This window comes from Passer domesticus, chromosome 5 (genome assembly GCF_036417665.1).
Source record: "Passer domesticus isolate bPasDom1 chromosome 5, bPasDom1.hap1, whole genome shotgun sequence".
NCBI lineage: Eukaryota > Metazoa > Chordata > Aves > Passeriformes > Passeridae > Passer > Passer domesticus.
Genome location: NC_087478.1, coordinates 53,628,971 through 53,641,708, shown reverse-complemented (window position 1 = coordinate 53,641,708; position 12,738 = coordinate 53,628,971). Strand labels below are relative to the sequence as shown.

Sequence of the window (12,738 nt, the reverse complement as noted above, 5' to 3'; positions counted from 1 at the left end):
TTTTCCACTGGAGAAACTGAGCTACAACAAATTGAAAATTCTTTGCAGAGGTCAGTCCTACACCCAGGAATAGTGACTGCACTGTTGTACAAAAGCGATGATCTTGTTATTTTGGTGTTTTCTATATTGCTTTGCAAAAATCACGTGAAAAAATCGTTGTGTTTGCATCCTCTTCGCTCTCAGATTGTCTTAACTCTCTGACCCCTTGTGTCTGAAGAAATATGCAACAATCTCACGGGATCATATAGTGCTCACAAATAGGTGTCTATCAATAAATTATCACTTAAAACCCCAGTTACATTAGCCTGCATAGATCAGGTAAATCAATTGCAGTGTATTCTATTCTGGATATCTGAATCAGATGCTTGGTGGTCTGGGAGAAATAGTCTCATCAATACCTTTAAAATGGACTTCCTTTGGTTGTTTTGAATAACTGACTTTGAATATTCTGCTTCTTTCAACTCTCTGACCACTAGGCTTTGTTTTTTATAATAGAGTATTTAATTCACAAATTTTAAAACTGTAGCTTGACTAATAACTCTCATAAGCAATGGGGCTCTTTGTACAGGATTTTTGGTTTCAAAACAAACACAACTCTTACTGGTGTCAATGTCAGTGGTAAATGTGTCCCACTAGGCCCCTCTCTCTTGAGAGGACAGAACATAAACCTCTGGTCCTTGATACCACAGCTCTTCTAGAGCAACAAGGTCTGAAAAAAATAAGCAGTCAGCTTCCTAGGGTATCCCAGAGGTGCTTGGGGAATTACAGCATGGAGGGTGGCACTCTTCTGTAGCAGGAACTGAAAGTCAGAGCAGGAACATCCTTGTCAGCCTCAGATGGCATCAGATGTCCATGGTAAAGCAACTGCTCTGAATCATGGAGATCCCAATGATGGCCAACGGAGACAAGAGAGATCTCCTTCTTGTCTGAAGCAGCGTTGGCTGGCGATCAGCTGTGTCACTGGGCTGCAGGAGCCAGCACTGCCTGGATTTCCTGTTCTGCAGACCCAACCCAAACAGCCTGCCTGCAATATAGGCACTGCCACAGGCCTGACTGGCATCTCAGCCTCTCCCCAGGTGAGATGGCAAATGAGCTTGGGTGAATATAATGGTGTCCATGTTTTCACTGGTCAGAGATGGAAGAATGAATAGAAGGAAGAATGAGCTACAGGCAGTCTGAGGAAGATGTTTTGGAAGATCACTAGTAGGCATTCCATGGAGATTGAAAATACTTGTTGGTACATTGGTCAGATGTGCACCTGGAATTTCATATATATATAATAATGACAGCTATAGCAGACCCCTTCCAAGACTAGTGCTAAAATAGACTCTGCACTGTGAATTTCTCTTGGCTAAATATGTAAATAAAACACCAACAATAACTAAGCTTTTTGGAGGAGGCACACCTCTGATGCTGGTCTTATTTGGAACGGAAGTAGCCCTGCTGAAACTGATGAAAAACCAGTACTATTTGAACCTGGCCTAAAACATGCCCTCATCTCCCTCTGGCTGACAGGAATGGTAACCACTTCCACTGTGTGACACCTGTGCCATTAAACATCTCCACAGTTAAGGGCAGCAGAGATATTTTATGGGCATGGATCCAGGAAAGAGTGCTTGAAACACATCAGGAGCATTGCTGACTTCATTAAGATTCTGCATGTTTAAACAACTTCTTGAGAGCCCTGGTGGATGAAGTTTTACATATCTAATACAGAGCCCTGAAGGTCGAGGTTTGCCTCTGAAAGTAACTTTATGTGGTTTAAGCCATCCATCACATTGAAATAATGCTGTTGTTGGGTAGGAGACACGACTATTTTTATGGCTGTGTGTAATACTTTCCACTGTCACCAAAGTGCTTTTCTGAGTGATAAATGTGTAGATTTCCTGCTTCCCTGGGCCTGAAGGAACAGAGGAGGGATGGTGGGATGCAGTGCCTTCTCCCTGTTTGTACAAGCATTGCTGGTGGAAGGGGGGAAGCGCCCGAGATGGAAACTGGCAGCGCTCAGGCTGCAGATGCCCTCTGGCAGGAGGCACATCAGCAGGCTAATTCAGAACAGGAATTTCTTGTTTACACAGCTCACCATCTGCACGGAATTGGCTTCATCTTCCCATCTGTGTGTGGAAATGGGAATGCTGCACCTGCTTAACTCATTGTAGCCTTTGGAGAAACAAAAGTCTTTTTCCTGTTCTGACAACACCTTTCTCTTGCCTGGAAGAACTGCTGTAATCTGGGCCTGCATGACACAGTGGTAACTACTTAGTGCTAGAAAGATCAAGGGAATTAGGCTATAAATGGAAATGGAGGACTGATTATATGTTGTAACTTGCTGAAGATTCACTGTGAGAAGTTTTATAGAATCATAGAATGTCCTGAACTGAAAAGGAACCACAAGGATCATCCAGTCCAACTCCTGGCTCTGCACAGGACAGCCCAAGAATTACCATGTGCCTGAGAGCGTTGTCCAAACACTTCTTGAGCTCTATCTGGCTTTGTGCTGTGAGCACTGCCTGGGGGAGCCTGTTCAGTGTCCAGCCACCCTCTGGGGGAAGAATCTCTTCCTGAAAACCAGCCTAACCCTCCCCTGACCTAGCTCTGTAATAGCTTTAGATCTTCCTACTATTGTGGCACCCAAAGCTGCCCCAGCCCAGAGCAGAGTGGGACAATTCCCACTCCAGACCTTGCTGGCCATGCTGGGCCTGGTGCCCCCTGGGACAGGGATGTCTCTGCAGGCTGCCAGGGCACAGCCAGGTGCCATATTAAACATGCCTTGTCTCTCCCTGAGGATACAAAAATGACCATTATAATTGTTTCAGTGATGATATCTTCCTCAGTTCACATGGTAATGCTGCATTTTTCCTAGCAAAGGCCTGTGCAATCCTCTGATGGCTTCACAAGGAAATTTAATCCACAGGATGGAAAGGACTATGGAGCAGTGTCTCCAGGTGAAGCCACACTTTGCCTAGCTACTGTTTTTTCTGAGACAGAGGGAACTGTAAAGCGTAAATGCGTGGTGCATCCTCTGTTAATGGAACTGGAACTTCTTCAGTTTGGTCTCATATCTTTTTTTGCAAGGTGCAAGTTATGAAATTTGCCTGTTCTTAAACCAGTTGAAACAGCTCAGTTGCTTATCCCCTTCAGACAGGCACAGTTCTAAAACACCTGCACACATCTACTCTGAGGCAAACACGGCGGCACTGAGAGTTCCCTCAGCAAAACTCTTCCCACTGCCTGCATCTGTGTGGCATAGGAAGGCAGAGGGGACAAGTAATCATTCTCCACTCCACATCTAGATGAAGCAAACTTTTCTTTCTTTTCCTTACACCTGCATTTCTAGACCCGCATTTCAAGACCCGAAACACTGTCACAGCTCCAATGTTCCCCAGTGTCCTGAAATGCAAGAAAGGTATTTTCTTAAACAGTTTCTACCCTTTCTGCTCCTCTGTGACAAATGAAGATGCCTCTTCACCTCCAAAGAAGCAGCTCTTATTCTTTGTACTGGTGAGCGAATTTATGTCAGGATTGCTCTCCGAGAAGACTGGCAAATTCTTTGGGAGTGTGGCTCCACTTTCTGTTTCTGGAGCTTACCTCTCCTATTAGAAGCAGTGATTTAATGTATCTTGCCTTTAGCTTGACTGTTGGAGAAAGCAAGGCCCTAGCTCCATGGAGTGCCTTTGTCAGCACCTGCCAGCCCTTCACAAAGCAATGGCTGATTCTCTCTTGAGAGATTTCTGCTACCACACAGGTCTGAGGAGCTCATGTAGATGACTCCCAAGCCCACATTTAATACTACAAAGACCATCAGTAGGAGTAATTTGCAGATACTCTGAGTGGGGGGGATTGTGCCCCTCTGCCCTGCTCTGCTCAGCTCCACCTGCAGGGCTGCATCCAGCCCTGCGCCCAGCACAGGAAGGAGAGGGGCTTCTGGAACCAGTCCAGAGCAGGGACACCAAGGGGCTCAGAGGGATGGAGCAGCTCTGCTGGGAGAAAAGGCTGAGGGAAGTGGGAGTGTTCAGCCTGGAGAAGAGAAGGCTTTGGGGTGACCTCCTTGTGGCCTTCCAGTGCCTGAAGGGAATCCACAGGAAAGATGGACAGAGACTCTTGAGAAGGTCTGGAGTGACAGGACAAGGGAGAATGGTTTCACACTGTCAGAGAGAAGGTTTAGATTAGATATTGGTGAAGAAATTCTTCCCTGTGAGGATGGTGAGGCCTTGGCACAGGTTGTGGCTGACCCATCCCTGACAGTGTCCAAGACCAGGTTGGATGGGGCTCTGAGCAATCTGGGGTAGTGGAAGTTGTCCCTGCCCATGGCAGGGTCATAGAACTGGCTGATCTTTAAGATCACTTCCAGTCCAAACCTTTCTGTGATTTTATGATTTCCTGAAGTGCAGAGTAGCAGTGATACAGCAATCATGTGGTGCAGGTGGTGTCCCTGTGCATGCCTTTGCCAACCCCTTTAGCCCTGTTCAGCATCAGCCTGAGCTGTCTATGTAGCGAAGGACCTTGGAGTTATGAGAAAATCTTATCCCTTGTTTTCTTATCCAGCTGCAAGGCAGATTAACTTTTTTACGGCAACAGTTTCTCTACAATTTTTTGAAATATATGTAGATCTTGATGCACTGAGCTTTCTCTCAGGTCATTTAATGTTCTTATTCCCACTGAGCTCTTACACTAGACAGAAATGCCCTGAAGAACAGGAGGCAAATCAAAGTACATTCTGCTTGCTTTGGATCTTAGGGCTCCCAGCATTTGAGTTGTTGAAAACACACAGAGTTTTGTAGATTTTGATTTTGCTTTGTGGTGGGGGCAGGTATTGTACTTTATTGCATGTTACTGTTTGAAGAAATACATTATTTTAAGCCATGGAAATTTTCTGTGGAAAACTTGGATTAAAATCCCAGTCAAGTTTACATGTTTAACTGCCTTACTCTTGGTGGATGGAAATGAATCAAAGAAACAATGGAATTTGGTTCACCCTATGGATATGCCTCTGTACGCACCAAATCTCACAGATACCCAAACATGATTCCGTGTAATTCTCCATTCAGTTTTGCAGGGACACGAAGGATGAGCTCAACCCACTGTAGAGCAAATACTGGTGAAGAAAGAATGTTTCTCTTTGAAGGGAGTAAAAGGGATATTTTGCAATATACCTGTGCAAACCTATGGGAAGTCAGGATAAGTCCTGTGAGAAGTGAGAGCAGGTCACAAAATCCTCATGCACATACAGCTTAACAAGCCAGCACAATCTTTGTGGAGTTTTCCTCAGCTTAAAAAAAAACTGCTCGAGGTTTCTTTCACTGGCAGTTTTTTTACCCATAGTGGGAGTTTGTTTACTTTTACACATTGGTAGAAGGTGTGAAAGAGCTTTTGTGGAAGAGGTGCTGGTAGTGAGGTAATTCCAGGCAGAGTGGGAACGTGACAGTCCTGCTGTGCCTGCTGTCAGCCCTGGATTCACGGCTGCATGGCGCCTGGGCTTCCCACACCTACACCAAAGGCCTCCTGTTCCTAATCCTTTTGCTCCCCCCACCCCTCAGGTTCACTCCTGACCATCTCCCAGTTTCCCGAGCAGAATAAGAAATGGGAAGCACAGCTTGGGATTCCTGCAGCTGCTCCCCTGTGCTCATCACTCCTTCCCTCCCAGCCAGAGAAAAAGGGCAGTTCCACACCCCTACTCCTGTTACAGCCCCCAGCAGCAGAGATTTGGGGCTCATTTTACTTTGGTGAGTGCCAAATCTGCCACATCTTGCAGTGGAATTTGAAGGATTTGGGGCTGATATGAGTGATAATATTCCCTGATAATTCTGGTGAGCAGCAAGCAATGAGCCCAGCTTGACTGAGGCGATGTGTGGTTGCAGGGGACTGTCCAAGCTCTGCTGTTGTGGTCTGAGAGTCTGATCTTCTCTGCTTGCAATGAGAAGGCAGTTTGTGTGTGCTATTTACTTCCCCTTCATGCTCTAGCAGACCAGAAAACCTTTGGAAGTGCACCAAGAGTGTGTGTGTGTGTACTAGAGGACCAACCCAGCTGAGGGACTAAATATTCCACAGGCAGCACCTTGGGTGAAAGGCAAGAGACAAGGTCTTTTGCAGTAGGCTAACTGGGATCTAGGATGGGAACCTAAGTAAAGCTCTTCTCCCTTGTTCCCTGAATTCTTCCCTGATTTTAGGTAGACATGCCTGTACCTCATTAGTCTTTGCCACTTTGAGACTCAGCTGATGGATGCAGGGCAAGGAAAATATTCCTTTGTGTACCCAATAATGAATGAATGAGCTGCTGTCAGCTGAATCCAAACAGCTTCTGGAACTGTGGGTCTATTTCTTACCACCTTGAATGAACATCCTCCTGTTGGAATCTCAGATTTTGGCCTTGGTCAGTGAAATTCAGTAACTCTAGTTCATTTTCCTGTTTGGTCTTCTGAGCTTGCATAGAAATGGTTTTACTGTTTTCCTATTATTTCCTAGAAATTTGGTAATACTATTATTCTGTCTCCATAGCATTAAACTAACTCCTCTTCTGCTCTTTGGATAATCATTTTGCCCTATTTTCCCTATTCCATATTCTACCAAAATTCAGAAACTTCCTATAAAAAAAAAGCACAGCTTTAATTTCTTTGTTTAATTTCTAATTTGCATTAGGGGTAGGTAAGACCACGGAGAGAGGGAAGTGCCAGTGGTTGAATTCATGGCTTTGTTTTGACAGGCATCATCCTGAAAGAAGGTGTACACAGGAGCTTGTGGTGGAAAAGAATCCATGCAGGTGTTAGAAGCCAGACACTGAGGCCAAAGCAAGCTTCTGAACAAAGTGTGAGGTACAATGTTTGTTCTCTTAAAAAATTAGACACTCCTTAGACACTCCACTGCCAGAAATGTAATGAATATGCTCTTCCACCTGAGGAGGTGCCATGGATTTATTTTTCCCTAGTAAGAAGAATTTGTGTGCTCCTTATTCCCAGTCATATAGTTAAATTAATGTGTATGTCTTTTTCTGCTTCACACTAAACTCTTCTTTCTAAACTTTGCTTTGCAAAGGAGTTGTTTTTACTTCATCTTTTCACTCTGTTATCCTGTGTCTGTGCACACCAGCCTTTCTTTAACTCTAATGTGTTTTAAGCAAGTCTTTGATAAGCCAGAATAGCAGCTGTGAAGGGATTTGTGTTTTTCCTTCTGCAGCACGAACCAAAAGTCAGAGAAGCAGCCCAAAGGAGAACAGTTGTGCTCAGTGCAAAGACAAAATACCTCAACAAACAAATAGAAAAATAAGTGGCAGCTCAAGAATTTCAGCCAACTTTCACTACTCTCCAGAGTGGTTACAAATCAACTGGAAAAATACTGCCAAACATTGTCATCCCTGTTGGTGACAGATATGCTGAGCACAAGTCATTTATAAACCTTCCTTTGTTTGTACAACTTAGGGGCATTTGCTGAATTGGTTTTAATTTCTTCTTTTTCTTTTTTTTCTTTACCTACTGGCAGTAATTCACAAATAGCTTTAGATCCAGGCAGCAGTAAGAGAAGGTAATTTATCACTGTTTTAAACTTACACCATGCTTGGACTGATGGCATTGAGGAGTGCATGGAGAAGTAGTGGCTTTCACTAGGCCAGGTGATAAAATTGTAAAACACAGGCAAGCTCTCTGTCACACACAAGTCCCTTCATCACACTGAGTGCTCAGTTTATTTTCATGTTCCTCCCATGTAATACCACTGCAAATCTGCAGAAATCAATAGAGTTGCATTAGCATAAAATTAGGGAGCCCCAGCAGTAAATCATGCCATGAGTTGTTGTTGATGAGCTCCAAAGCAGAGCTTTGTTTCCTGCAAAGGTCAGGGTGATGGATTGTGCAACAAATTTTACCTCCTCTGCTACATGTTTATTGCTAAATGGCTTTCACAAAGCAACAAAATAGGACATATCTTACCCTTCCCCACAAGCTGGAGGTTTTCTCAATTCAGTAAGATAAAAGCAAGGCCCTTCATCCTGCTGGGTTTGGCAAAAAGGCTGTGTCTGTTACGTTAAACTTGCGTGTGTCTGGGAGCATCCCTGGGAGCTAGAATGTCACTGCCTGTGCTAGGAAAGAACTGGCATAGAACTGACCTTTCCTAACTAGTCCTAACTCCAGTCTGCAGGCAGTCATCTCCTGTTTAGGAGCAGTCTATCAGATCTGGGCCCTTCTTTAGCTCCTCTGAGCACAGAGCTGCCCCAGACACTGACCAGATGGGAAGTTTGGATGCTCATGTCACTCATGACCCTTCCCTACCTCGAAGCAGAGCTATCCGTTTCTGCCAAGAAATCCATCCCTGCCTGATGGATAGCAGCACTTCAGTTTTACACTCCTTGCTAAGTTAAAGATGATTTCAGCAAGCTGGCAGATGAGGAAGCAGTGATAGGAATATGCACAACCCATTTGCTCTAAGAATTTTATGGTTTTGAAGACACTTAGCTGGTGGAAACTTTGAAGAGAACCAGTGTTTATTGAAGCCAGCAGCCAGGGACACCTGTATTTGTGAGAACGAGCAGAAAAATGAGATCTGACTGGCTTGAAGTCACACTGAGGACTACAGTGGCCAAGCAAAAACTATCTGGGATGACTGTGTGAACATAAGCAAGGAGGAAGCTTGGAAATTTCACATAATAAATTCTCTGACCTGGAGCAAACAGCAAGCATAAAAAGGGAGTGACAAACTAAAGGAGAGTAAAGGATTGGGAAGAAAGTCCAGAGACACCATGAAACTCAAAAGTTCACCCCTCCTGCCACATAATGTTCACTCCTTCCTCTGCATGTGGACTTCTTGTGGAACAGTGAGCCCAAGCTCCTGGACTCCTTGAGGAGTGCCTGTAGTTGATAAGCCAAGACCTCTGTGGTGAGGCCTGAGAATATAATATTCATGTTTCTTTAGAGTGGGTGTTTTATTTTTACAACCTCCTTTCCCGATCCTTAAGAACTTTATAAGACACAGCTTGGGAGTGTTAGTCTATGGAAATTGCTCCTGTAAGCCTGACCTCAAGCCTTATGACTGTCCAAACCAAATATAAACCCCATTAATTTTAATTTTTTTTTTTCCTCAGCCACAGGAGTACTCAGAAGCCCAGACCAGTAGGCCCTGGAACCCAGGCTGAAAATATAGCAAACCATTCAGACTGCTTTCTTGAGAGGTCACAGGGAAGATATAAATATTTTAATTTGCATTTTAAATATTTGTACAGCATAAAAGAATATTTACACTGAAAAATAGAGGTCTGAAAAGCTGAAAAATGTCAGAACTGGTGTAATTTGTACTGCACAGAGGTTTTACAACTTTTGCAGTGTGACAGGGGCAAGTTCTGAAGGTTTTCTCTGAGGTAACAGAGCAAGTGAGCCAGCCATGGCTGGGACAATCACCAGGAATGTGGGATAGTTTGGGATGAGAATCTTGCTGTGCCGTCTCCAACATGCCCATAAGTGCCCCAACTCCAGAGGCATTACTCCTCCCTGCAGCTGCTCCTCTTTCCATAAATAATTCAATATTCATTGAGGGAAGGACCTGAACCTCAGTTTCCCACATCCTGTGTGAACGCCTGAACAACAGCACTGTCAAATCAATCTCTTGCAAAATGCTCTCCTCTCTCAGCAAGTGTTTAAGTATTTATGCAGGTTAGATACACTCTAGCAGGGAAAACTGTGAAACACCTGCCCTGGGCTAGAAAGATCCCTTTGGATGTGGCTTTGCCGGAGCAAAGGAGGGACAGGAGACTCAGGATGAAGTTCCCTGCCTAATCCAGGTGTTGAGAGGTAAACCTACGTGTGATACACAAGGAAAATAGACTCTTTCACCCTGCTTTTTATCAAGGTTTTTTCCTCCTGGACCCAGGATTCTGCATCCCCAGAGTTTTCACTGAATAAAAACATTGTCATGAAAGGTTTCTTTTTGCCATGGTGATATTTTATAGCAGAAATTTTGCTGAAAATTCCTTAACAAACAATACAAACTGGGGCTTACTGTAGCCTGTCACGCTGGTTAACTGAACAGCAAGCAGCACACACAGACAACCACCTTCTGCACAAACCTTCTGCAGGGAATAGAAATTCTTCCTTTATTGGGGAAGGTGCAGGGAGAGGATCCCAGTTTTTATCTGCTGGATTTCATATCTGTGCTGGGAAGAAGATCAGGGCTTAAGAGCTAAAGCTATGTTTGCAGACAGAGTGACCAAACCCAGACTGGGTGTCTCCTGAAAAACAAACCCACTAGGAGTCAGCCCAATTCTGTCAGGGACTGGGTTAAATTTCCATCTTTGCCTGTAATGACCTCATTTGCAAAGCTGGATGCTGCTTCCCTGACCCCTTCAGACAGTCATGGAATGGTTTGGGTTGGAAGGGACCTTAAAGATCAGCCTGCTTCAACCCCCTGCCAGAGCAGGGATCCCTTCCACTATCCCATCTTTCTCAGAGGCCCATCCAAGCTGGGCAGCCACAGCTTCTCTGGGCAACCTGTGTGAGGGCCTCACCACCCTCACAGGGAAGAATTTCTTCCTCATATCCAATGTAAACCTGCTCTCTGTCAGTGTGAAGCCATTCCCACACAGCTCTGCCATTGCCATTGTAAATTGTCTGGGAGGAAGAAAGGGAAATGAGGAAATGAAAAGGATGTATTAGTGAGAGGAGATATTAGTGAAAGACACACTAGTAACATAGAGGGATGACAGAAAAGAAAGAAACCTTTTAGCAAAGAGAGTAACTCTTTTATAGCTTTTCCCTTAGAAGACAGTGAAAGATAAACCCACTTTGGCAGCTGCACAGAGCATGTTCCAATATTTTGGCCATGTCTCAGATGGATCCCACACCTGGTCTCCTCACTGCGAATCGAGGAGACCCTGTTGGCACCAAGCAGACACTGCAAGAAAAATGTAGGATTACCCTTGTTGTGGGTTGATTGCAAAGCTTGAGGATGCTTGTCTGAAGGCAGGATTGCCCTCTACTCTAGGCTGGAGTCTTCATTCTTTATAGGAGAAGGTACCAGACATGCCCTTGGGGACAACTCAGTTCATACAACACTGCCTTAGGTTTCCTACTTGGACATTCAAAGCCCTCAAAGGAATGCTTTGCACAGCCTGGAGATGGCGGGGGGTGGGGGGGGGCACCTGTTGGATACCAGGTATAACTCTGAGAAGGAGGAAGGAAGGGATGCTGAGAGTGCAAACCAAGTTGATGGAAACAGAAAGGGGGAGCCAGGAGACAGTGAAGGAGGGTCTGCAGCAGGATGGGGTATGAAAGGAAAGTGAATTTGGGTAAATAAAAACACTATGAAGTGGAAGGGAAGGGCTGAGGTTGAAAACAGATTGAGAGAAAAGGGAGCAGATAAGAGAGGGAGCATGCAGAGTCTCTCTTTTTATGGTTAAATGAAGAGCCTGGGACTCAGAGAAAGACCTCAAAGACAAATCCAGGGTGTGCAAAGGAAAGACGGCAATGTTGAAGCATGTGGGGCGGGGGGGGTTGCAGGGATGGGTGGATGCTACTGTGTCAGTCACAGCACTTTTATTTCCATGAGAGTGTAAAAATCCCAAGAGACTGGAGTTCTATCATTTCCCTGCTGTAGGGAAATGCCTTTGAAACCTCCTGCTAAGGTTCTTGGCATATTCACCAGGCAGGCATTGGTGCTAGGAGATGAATACCTTCAGGCTGCCTTACTCCCTGGGAGAGGGTGTTCAGGGGTGGTTACAGGAGGAGTGATTCAGTAGAAATAAATTAGATCCCTGCTTCACTTTAACCACTGGAGAATATGCTCCCTCTGTGGGGAAGCAGCATCCTAGTATAATACAGAACTACAAATCCCCCCTTCCCTGCTGTAACATAATCCATCCCATACTCACTGGGTTATCTGTTACAGCTGCTTGTTAGTGGTGGTTAGTCCTTTTATTGGCATTAACTGCTCTGTGTAAACAAGACATGTAAATCAGAATCAAGAACAAAAGACTTCCTAACCCAGCCTCTTAATGTCAAACTGCTGCACATGCTCTTGTTCCCATTGGTGCCAGTGATAACTTTCTTGCTGATTTTAGTGGCAGCAGACTCCAGGCTTACTAAAAGTAACCTCCAGAAACAGCATCTTCAGAGAACATTTTTCTCTTCTCATCCTCACTCCCAAAGTTGTTGTTTTTCTTCAAGAACAAATACACAAAGTCATTAGGAAAAAATGCCGTGACAGTGTTTCAGAAGTTGAGTCTCCAGAAAGGTGGGTAAAATACATTTTCCTGTGAGTCTCAGGCTACACATTACCTTTAGAGAAAGCTGCAGGAGTAGGTATAGCTCTCCCAGGACCCAGAGATTGTTTGTTTATAAAATTAGTTTTAACTCAAATGTGCCTTTGAGTCCCTGCTCTGAAATTCTCCTGCAGAGGGGACAAACCTGGAAGCTCAGCAGGTAGGAGGCACCTGATTGAGTGTGGTCTGCACCATACAACCCCATGGCTTCAGGTGGGGAGACCTTATGGCAGGAGCTTCAGAGACTCTCTTCAAACAGGCTGCAAGGGTTGAGAGGGCAGCACTTCATTAATTCAGCACTGCAGCTTTCTGCACATTTTTTTATACACTGCTAATAATCTGCTAACAAAAATTAAAATTTCACCTAGGAGGTTTTAATGCTGTTAGGCTCTACACCCACTTTTGCCAAAAGAAAAATTAATTATAGCTTTTTATGTTGAACTTGCATCCTCAGAAAGCAATACAGTTGTTCCCCTTTCCCTCTGGAATATTCTGCCCTTCAC

General features: G+C 44.6%; 1 long non-coding RNA gene across 5 annotated transcripts in view; it reads left to right on the top strand.

The window, feature by feature from the left end:
* Positions 1-9,977, top strand: part of LOC135300761 (uncharacterized) — a 28,295-nt gene extending 18,318 nt beyond the window's left edge. For 3 of the 5 annotated variants that reach the window (XR_010362537.1, XR_010362533.1, XR_010362534.1), the window contains exon 3: positions 6,701-9,977. This is a non-coding gene — a long non-coding RNA (uncharacterized LOC135300761). The remainder of the gene's footprint in view (positions 1-6,700) is intronic. The other 2 variants (XR_010362536.1, XR_010362535.1) reach the window with 2 other exon arrangements.
* Positions 9,978-12,738: the final 2,761 nt, after the last annotated feature.